The sequence below is a fragment of the Pongo pygmaeus genome, chromosome 19 (genome assembly GCF_028885625.2).
Source record: "Pongo pygmaeus isolate AG05252 chromosome 19, NHGRI_mPonPyg2-v2.0_pri, whole genome shotgun sequence".
NCBI lineage: Eukaryota > Metazoa > Chordata > Mammalia > Primates > Hominidae > Pongo > Pongo pygmaeus.
Window position 1 is genome coordinate 15,651,635 of NC_072392.2, and position 10,065 is coordinate 15,661,699.

The 10,065-nt window shown below is 46.8% G+C and overlaps 1 protein-coding gene across 4 annotated transcripts in view; it reads right to left on the bottom strand.

Annotated features, from left to right (window-relative positions):
- The window catches only part of TRIM16 (tripartite motif containing 16), a 55,672-nt gene extending 49,678 nt beyond the window's left edge, over positions 1 to 5,994 (bottom strand). Inside the window, exons 1-5 of one of the 4 annotated variants that reach the window (XM_054456482.2) lie at positions 5,616 to 5,944; positions 4,721 to 4,841; positions 4,539 to 4,636; positions 2,635 to 2,810; positions 2,449 to 2,537 (exon numbers count right to left, since the gene is read on the bottom strand). The gene's annotated coding sequence lies outside the window, so the exon portion shown is untranslated. Of the gene's footprint in view, positions 1 to 2,448; positions 2,538 to 2,634; positions 2,811 to 4,538; positions 4,637 to 4,720; positions 4,842 to 5,615 lie in introns of all 4 variants that reach the window. The other 3 variants (XM_063655886.1, XM_054456483.2, XM_063655887.1) reach the window with 3 other exon arrangements.
- Positions 5,995 to 10,065: the final 4,071 nt, after the last annotated feature.

The following is a 10,065-nucleotide window of genomic DNA, read 5'->3' on the forward strand; positions in this document are numbered from 1 at the left end:
AGTTAGACCTGGCCATGAGATCCTAACCAATGGAATGCAAGCAGAAGTGATGTGCGCCCTTTCCAGGCCTGATTCACGTATATTCCTCCATGCTGTTTTCCCCTTCTGACTGGCTGGTAGGGCCATGAGCCCCAGAGTGAGTTTGGAAGCCATGTGGTAAAGAGGCTAGAGCTTCAGATAGCTCAGGTCCCTGAATGGCCATCCTATCAATCTATATACCCAGTCACATGGCTATGACAGCAAACAATACACTCCTATTGTATTAAGGCCATATATATTTTGGGTCTATTGGTTACAACAGTTATTAGTAAGCCAACCCAAACTAATTCAGAAATTAGCACCTTCAAGTGGGAGATATCATAATAAAAAGTTCAAATACACAGGTGGCATTGGATTGACAGTCAGGTGGCAAGCTTCAAAGAAAAGAATATTTACAACTGGAAAAATGCAGACTCTCTTTTTTTTTTTTTTTTGAGACGGAGTCTCACTCTGTTGCTGGAGTGCAGTGGCCGCGATGATCTCGGCTTATTGCAACCTCCACCTCCCATGTTTAAGCGATTCTCCTGCCTCAGCCTCATGAGTAGCTGGGACTACAGGTGTGAGTCACCACGCCCAGTTACTTTTTTTTGTATTTTTAGCAGAAACGGTATCTCACCATGTTGTCCAGGCTGGTCACGAACTCCTGACCTCAGGTGATCCACCCACCTCGGCCTCCCAAAGTGCTGGGATTACAGGCATGAGCCACCGCATCCAGCCAAAAGATGCAGACTCTTAATATACACTGGCAAACTAATTAGCAACTATGAGGGCAGGGCAAATGCTCACTGGGCCTGTGGCTCTAGAACAGGTTGGAAAGCACCAGAATGCTCTTTGTGTAGAATGCTCCTGGATATGTCTGGCAAAGAAAGAATGAGTTAAGTTCAGGAAACAATGTGTCGATTTTCAAGCCAAAACAAAAGAGAATAGAGTGCAGAAATCTGAGGCCTCACATGGTTGGAAAAGCAAACTGTTTCTAGATCTCATACAGTGGGAAGTAAGTCTAACAAGAGCTTTGAGCAACAAAGGCCCATTACACCTGTCAACTAAACAAAGTGATTTAGCCCTGTTAAAAAAAAGTCAGATTAAGGATGTGGCCTTCCCACCCAAGCCTATTGTTTAGCAGGCCTTAAGGTTATCTTCAGTAAATTGAGAGAGACACATGGTAAATAAGAAACTAAGAAACAGGCCAAGCTGGCGGGGCGCGGTGGCTCACACCTGTAATCCCAGCACTTTGAGGGGCTGAGGCGGGCGGATCACAAGGTCAGGAGATCGAGACCATCCTGGCTAACACGGTGAAACCCTGTCTCTACTAAAAATACAAAAAATTAGCCGGGAGTGGTGGCGGGCGCCTGTAGTCCCAGCTACTCGGGAGGCTGAGGCAGGAGAATGGCGTGAACCTGGGAGGCGGAGCTTGCAGTGAGCCGAGATGGCGCCACTGCACTCCAGCCTGGGCAAGAGAGCAAGACTCTGTCTCAAAAAAAAAAAAAAAAGAAATAAGCCAAGCTTGAGAATTATATCTAGGAAAGAACTTTGAGTATAAGAAGGCTTTAAGTTTTTGTGGAACAACACCTCTGTGATTTCAATGTACTGACTTTTTTCCTGTGCCAGAGGAATCAGTATCTTGCTTTGATTCTAAGTCATTTATGTCACTAACTTTCTATAAATCTTTCAAGAATTTACTCAGCCTTCAGGGCCCACATTAAATCTCACTACTTTCATTAGCCTAGGAGCTGCTTAAAAGAACTTTAAAATGCTAGTTGAATGAATAAAACCTTCCTAAATCTCTCTCAGCCAGACACATTTGCTCCTGCTCCTCAAGTCCATACAGCATTTTCCCTAAGACACTTTATTATTGAGTAGGCCCTTAATAATAAGGGCCCTTAATAATAAGGCCCTATTTAATAATAATAAATCTGCTGGTTTGTGCCACATAGACTTGTGTACATCTTTTCTCCCCAAAATATTCTAAGCAGATGGAAGCAAGAAATGCCTCACGTGCCTTTGCATATCTACGCCAAATGTCTCAAGTGAACAAAAAGAAGCTTGATTCTCACCCAACCATGTTCTAGGAGTCAGGCTCCTCAATTATCTGCTAAAGAGGCCTCATTCCCACCCCGCCCCCACCATCCTTTCTCCACACTGCCAACTGATGGGCGAGGCTACCAAGCCTCCTGACTTTCACTCCTACTTCCATACAACTGAGGAATACTCAAACACCATCTCGTTGGCAGTCCATCCCACCCGCTTGATCCTTTCCTTTCAAACTGCTGTGGCTAATGTGGTTGACAAGCTTCATGCTAAGAGAAAGAAATTTGCTTCAGGAATTAAAATAAGATTTCTGAGAAGAGAGGAAAATCCCCAACTCAATTAAAATAAATTTCTGAGAAGAGAGGAAAATCCCCAACTCACCTGGGACTCTGCTGTCCAGCAAAGAGCAGCCATACTTTCCTTCTCAAGATATCCCTTTTGGGAAAGGGCAGGGTCCTCAGAGGGCAGAACTGGAAGGAAATCGACATAAAGGAAGCTGGTTTATCTTTATGTATCTCAAACCTGTGAGTTTAGAAACAGCCACTTATGACAAAATGTGCCTCTGACCTTGGCTGTCCACAGCTTGAAGGATTTTACAGACATCTATGTAATGAGACTTCAAAGATAATCTCAAAGGATAGAATGAACATTCACTTAGTCAGGGAAAGGTATGACCATTAACTGGGCTCAGGATCTGCGTGAGCCTCTGCTCTGAAAACGAGGTTCCCTGGGACCAAAACACCCTAAAACAAAACAAGAAGTGCAATGTTACAGTTGGAGAGGTGCTTAAAGACCTCCAGGCTCAACTCCTTTATTCGCAAATGGAGAAAGTGACCAATTTTACAGAACAAGAAAAACGGAGTCACAGCAGCAAAAGACAGCAGTGCCCACCCCAGCAGTCACAGTCACAGACACCTTTAGCCACCCCATCGTGAGTATTCCAGGCCCACGGTGAGTCTGTGGCCATCTCAGGCCTGTTACACCACACACGCTCCACTAAATTGCATGTGTTGTATCATTCACCACTGCATCCTAAGCACCGAGCACGGTGTACTTGGCAGACAGCAGTCCCTAAGTATTGTGAATGAATTAATGAATGAGCCCCAAATTCCCTTGGTCTGATTCTATCCCCAACAAGCAACCTTCTGCTCATAATTTACTTCTCCATTTTGATTTTTTTGCCTGTAGGGAAAGAACTGCTGATCCTATTACCTTTGAGCATTTCTTTGCGCTTATCTCTAGGTAGTAGGGTTACATGCTATTTATCTTATTCTACATATCATTCTATATTTTCCTAATACTTTACAGTTTATTATTTCTTCAATCCTCTCTCCACCCATCTCCAAAAAGCAGTACTTAAACCTCCTTGTGGATTTGTTTGGCGGAAGAAGTAGTTCTTTTAGGCCTCAGTTATTATCAAGTACAGGGTTTCACAATTTTGTAGAATTCACGCCTCCTGTAATCCTTTGTCATTGGAACCCTGGCTCTGGAGTCTGCCTGCCTGCTGCCTTTACATCCTGGCACTGTACGGCTATAACCATAGCCAAGTTTCTTCTCGGCTTCAGTTTCCTAATTTTACAAAAGAGAATAATAATGGTACCTACGTTGCTACAATGTGCGTTAATGCACATAAACGGCCCAAACCAGTACCTGGTACAGAATAAGCACTCAGGAAAGGTCATTTAATCATCAGTTAATTATTATTCTCGATCTCCTGACCTCCTGATCCGCCCGCCTCGGCCTCCCAAAGTGCTGGGATTACGGGCGTGAGCCACCGCGCCCGGCCAATTATTATTCTCAATATTTTCTGCATATCAACATTAACCAAGACTTTATGGTGCTTTCTTTCTATACTTTGTTTTACGAGGGAAAAAAGGTATGATCAATATGTTTGGTCATACTCCCAAATCCCAACTTCCCCACAAGATGCCTGTCCCCTCCCTGTACTGGACACTGACAATCAGTGGGGGCTAAGGTAGAGTTAGGAACTCCTAAGTTCCAGGACTTCCAGAAATCAGAGGGCCTGAGGGCAGGATATTATAGGATAGTCAAACAGACTAGAGACAGACTATGGAAGTCCCTTCTAATCTGGGGCATCCCTTTGTATCTCAAGAGAAAGCACTTTTTAAGAGAAAACTGAAAGAGAGCCAAGGAGCAGTCTCTAATTCCACCAGAAATGAGCAGCAGGGCCATGGACCCTGGGGACGCAGGCCCCAGCTCTAGCCCTGAGCTCATAGAAGGTTCAAGGGACTAGGGCTCTCCCATGTGCTATAATGCCAAATCAAATCATCAGCCTCTCCATACTTATTTCTTTCTCCTCTTCCAAGGAGTCTGACTTATCCCCCCTCATCCTTCAGAGAGGCAGGTGGTATAATGGAAAGAGTATGGAAGTAAGGTATCTTGTTTTTTCAGAGTTTCAAATTAAAAGGGAATGATATTAGTAAAATCACTACCATTCTTCGTGCACTCACCACGCACCAGGTGCTTTCCATAAATCACTATTTACAGATGAGGAAACTGTTAACTTGCCCAAGGTCTCTGTGCTGCCCACACATATTTTACAAGGTTGCTGTAAAGAAAAAATAAAATGAGGTTGTGTGTGCACACTGTAGATTCTCGGCTAATGGCAGGACCCTTTATTTCTATTTCTTACCTCTGTTCTGGAGTTTGCAGGTCCAATCCTCCATAATCATAGCTTTGCTCCACTATTTGGGTGTAGCAACCTTTCCGTTCTCCACGTATCTTCCTGGGAATTGCCAGCATTCTCCCAGAAACTGTGGCAAGAGATTCTGGATTGAAGTTTTCCCCTTTTTCATTGTATTTCTTTTTTCATTCTCTGAGACTCTACTCAGAACGCAGAGTCTGACGCAGTATCTTTTGAGCTAGAGCTAAACTCAAGAACTTCAGCAGCCATTTAATCTTCAGGAAGCCCTAAACACAGGCAAGTCTCAGTACCTTTATACCACCAGGGCCCTGCGGAGTCAGACACTGGGAACATAGACAGTTAGTTACAGACAACAGTAGAGATACTGTGCCTGATGAATACAAAAGTGCAGGGTGGTGGAAAGTGCCCTGCTAGGAGTGCCTGGATTCTAATTTCCACTATGTGCTAGTTGGCTGGGTGACCTACAACAAGTTACTTTTCATTCTTGGGTGTTTCCTTCTTACGTACAAATGGGGAGATGGATGCCTACTATTAATAAAAGCGACAACTGATTGATCCCTTACTTGGTGTCTGGCCCTGTGTCAACTGTTGCATGTCAAAATTCCATTTAATCCTCACAACCACCACTTAAAAGTAGGTACAACAAACCTCAAATTACAGGTAAAGAACACGAGACACAGAGAGTAACCTGCCTACACTCACATCAGAGCAATAGCACTCTCTGAAAATGTGGATAAACGGATCTCTGATATCCATCCCTTCCCACGTTCACACTGTCAGTCTATAAAACGGTTCCACCACACTGCAGGCTGCAGAGACATAAGGGACGCGTTGGTGCCTAACCTGGCCCTGGTACGGGAGCCTTGGGCGCTACCTGCCTCACCTTCCAACCAAATGCTCCAGGCTATGCGGGCCCTCAGCCGGTTTCCGAGCAAACGACCCGGAGGTGTCACGGATAAGAAACACACATAAACGCCACTCCCACACACACAAAACCCAAAGACACGCTCCAGGGGCAGAGGGGGCGCGTCAAGGTGGCCGAATCCTAGCTCCAGCAGGAGGAATTACAGTCAGATCAGCGGGCCCGGGGAGAGGCCCAAAAGGGAGCAGCCGGGACCCCAAGTCTGACAATCCACTGCTGAACACACACACCCTGTCCAGCGTCTGCTCCTCCCCGGTCCAGATACGGGGAGGCTCTCTGCTCGGAGGGACAGGGAGGACACAGACTCGCCACGCGCAAAGCCCCTCCAGGGAAAGGGGCCGGAAGCGGAAGTGCGCCCCGAGGCTCCTGGGAAATGTAGTCCGGAGCGGCCCGGGCGACAGAGCGAGATTCTCTCTCAAAACAAAAACAAAAACAAAAACAAAACAAAAAAACTAAACAATGTTAAAAGTGAAGTTACAGAGCAGAAATTTTTTTTTCTTTGAGACGGAGTCTCGCTCTGTCGTCAGACTGGAGTGCAGTGGCGCGATCTCGGCTCACTGCAACCTCTGCCTCCCGGGTTCAAGTGATTCTCCTCCTGAGACTCCCGAGTAGCTGGGATTACAGGCGCCCGCCACTATGCCCAACTAATTTTTTTATAATTTTAGTAGAGACCAGGGTTTCACCATATTGGCTAGGCTGACCTCGAACTCCTGACCTCAGGTGATCCACTCACCTTGGCCTCCCAAAGTGCTGGGATTACAGGCGTCAGCCACCACGCCTGGCCCAAAAATTGTTTCTTATGCTTGATCTAGTCTGTTGTTAGAGTCTTGATTGTATTTTTCATTTAATTCATTGGATTCTGCAGTTCTAAGTTTTCTGTGTGTTTCTTTTTTATATCTCTATTAAATTTCTCATTCAAATTATGAATTTTCTTGATTTCATTGAATTGTGTAACTGTATGCTCTTGAATTCCACTGTTTCCTTAAGATTATTATTTTAAATTCTTTTTCTGGAACTTTGTATATTTTCTTTTTTTTTTTTTTTTTTGAGACAGAGTCTCGTTCTGTCGCCCAGGCTGGAGTGCAGTGGTGCGATCATCTCAGCTCACTGCCAGCTCTGCCTCCCGGGTTCACGCCATTCTCCTGCCTCAGCCTCCCGAGTAGCTGGGACTACAGGCGCCCACCACAACGCCCGGCTAATTTTTTGTATTTTTAGTAGAGACGGGGTTTCACCGTGCTAGCCAGGATGGTCCGGATTTCCTGACCTCATGATCCACCCACCTCGGCCTCCCAAAGTGCTGGGATTACAGGCGTGAGCCACCACGCCCGGCAGGAACCTTGTATATTTTCTTATGATTGGCATCTGTTACTGGAAATTACTGTGTTCTTTTGGAGGTGTTGTGCTCCTTGCTTTTTCATGTTTCATGTGTTCCTACATTTTTCTTTCTTTCTGTCTTTCTTTCTTTCTTTTTCTTTCTTTTCTTTTTTTTTTTTTTTTTTTTTTTTGACAGAGTCTTGCTCTGTCGGCTGGAGTGCAGTGGTGAGATCTTGGCTCATGGCAACCTCTGCCTCCCGCGTTCAAGGGATTCTCCTGCCACAGCCTCCGGAATAGCTGAGATTAGAGGCATGTGCTGCCATGCCAGGCTAATTTTTGTATTTTTAGTAGAGACAGGGTTTCACCATTTTGGCCAGGCTGGTCTGGAACTCCTGAATGAACTCAAGCAATCTGCCCATCTCAGCCTCCCAAAGTGCTGGGATTACAGGCGTGAGCCACCACACCCAGCTCTACATTGATTTATACACATATGATGAAACAATCACCTCTTCCAATTTCATGGAGTAGGTTCTACAGGGAAAGATTTATTCATATGGGTGTTGGGGTGTTGCTTCAATGGAGTGTGTTGGCTTTTGTTCTAGGTGGATGCAGTAGTGTATTCTCTATGTAGTTTCTTCAGCTGTAATACATGCAAGTGACAGGCCGGGCACAGTGGCTCACTCCTGTAATCCCAGTCCTTTGGGAGGCTGAGGCAGGTGGATCATGAGGTCAGAAGTTCGAGAGCAGCCTGGCCAAGACGGTGAAACCCCGTCTCTATTAAAAATACAAAAATTAGCCAGGAGCGGTGGCAGGCACCTGTAATCCCAGCTACTCTGGAGGCTGAGGCAGGAGAATCGCTGGAATCCAGGAGGCGGAGGTTGCAGTGAGACAAGATCATGCCACTGCACTCTAGCCTGGGTGACAGAGAAAGACTCGGTCTCAAAAACACAACCACACACACACACACACAAAACATGCTAGTGATATTTGTGAATGTTTCAGTGGCCTAGGCTAAGAGGTGGTGATGGCAGTCATGTGGCTTTTGCACAGGGCTGTTTCTCAAGTCAGGGGCTCATTTGTGCCCATGGTGGGTCAGCCAACTTGGGGTCTGGCTCACTGGGGTTGGGGCTATGGGACTGTTAACTCTGGGTGGGGACACGAATGCATCGTTGCTTGGCCAGCCTAGAGGGTGCCTGCCAGTGATGGCCTGTGGCACTGTTTCTCAGACCCTGGACACAGGAGCACAGCTGCTTGGCTGTCCTGGGAGCATGTCTTCTAGGCGAAGCCTGTGGGGCTGTTACTTAGGCTTGCAACAGAGGCACAAAGCTGCTTGGCTGGCCGGGAGATGTGTGTCCTGGAGTGGCCCATGAGACTGTTTCTCAGGCCTGGGATGTAGGCACACTGCTCAGCTGACCTGGGGGGGTGTCTGCCTGGGGCAGACTGTGAAGCTGTTTCTCAGGCCCTGAACATGGACACATGGCTTCTCAGCTGGCCTGGGTGCATGTCTGTTAAGCATGGCCCACAGGGTTTTTCTCAGGTTCAGGATGTGGGCTCATAGCTTCTGGGTTGGCCAGGGGTGGCCTGAAAGGCTTTTTCAGGCTGGGAATGTGGGGGTACAGCTACTGGATCAGCCTTAGGGTGTGCCTTCCAGGGGCACCCTGTGGGATTGTTTCTCAGGCCTGGGATGCGCTTGGACAGCTGGTCAGCCAGCCTGAAGGGCATGTCTGCAGGAAGTAAGCCACAATGCTGCATCATAGGCCCTGATCACAGGTATGGGGGCTTTGGGCAGGACAGGGGCATGTCAACAATGGGAGTGGGTACCACAGGGTTGTTTCTCAGGCTGTGGGCACAGGAGTATAGACATTCTGCTGACAGGGCAGCATGTCAGCTGCTTGGTGGCTCAAGGACCTCTCCTGCTTTGTGGAGGGTGGTCAGCAGTTTGGCTGGCTCAAGAGCATATTTGCTCTGGGTGGGATTGCCACATGGTTCCTCTGTCTCAAAGTACAGATGGTTGGGGTCGTCTTCTCTGTTGTGCAGGACCAGAATCACAGTTGATCCTAAGCCCAATCTATGCACAGTGGGATTATGGAGTTTAGCCACCCTTGTGAGATGTGTAGAAAGAAGATGGAGCCCTGATGCTGCAGAGGTGCAGTGGCTACTGACCCCATAGGACGGTGCACTCCAGAGGTGGCTGTAGTCTCAAGATGGCACAGTGCTGCTGATGCCACAGCTTGGCTCACAGTGGGTGAGTGGAGGTTGGGAGCACACACTTTCTGTTCCTAATCCAGAGCAGTGCAGTAGCAAAAATTTCAGACAGCTCTCTAAACTAGGCTCAGGGCTTTCAAGGACTGTGGCATTCTCCTGTAGTAAGGACTGTGGGTAAGGCAATGGGGGCTGGTGGAGTTGTTCTGCTTACCTTTTTCCTGTAAGGGGAAGACCTTCCTGTCTCCAGGCTGACTGAAGCTGGGTCAGGGAGTGGGGCTGCAGAGGCTGGGTAACTCTGCACTGCTCTCCTGGATTTCCAATCACCTCAGCTGCCTCTCCACTCCCCCACTTCACTCCAGTGCTTTCCCTTCAACATTTCAGTAAAATTTAGCTGTTTTACCTGTTTATTCATCACCTTGGTCCTTCCTGGATATGAGGTGCGGGGGCAAGATCCATACATCTCTAGTCAGCCATCTTGCTCTATTTCCAGCTGTCTCTTTGTTATAAACTTTTCTTAATCTAAATTAAGGAACTAACTTTTAACCTAATTATGAACAGATGTTGAACGTTATCAATGATTTCTATTAAGTTAGTTATTTGGTTTTACTTTTCCATAAGAATCCATTAATGTAGCAAATTTCATATCTAGATTTTCTGATGTTAAAATCAACTTGATCATGATATAGGTTAAATTCAGTTGGCTGGCCGGGTGCAGTGGCTCACGCCTATAATCCCAGCACTTTGGGAGGCCGAGGCAGGTGGATTACCTGAGGTCAGGAGTTCAAGACCAGCCTGACTAACATCGTAAAACCCCGTCTCTACTAAAAGTAGAAAAATTAGCTGGGAATAGTGGTCGGCGCGTGTAATCCCAGCTACTCGGAAGGCTGAGGCA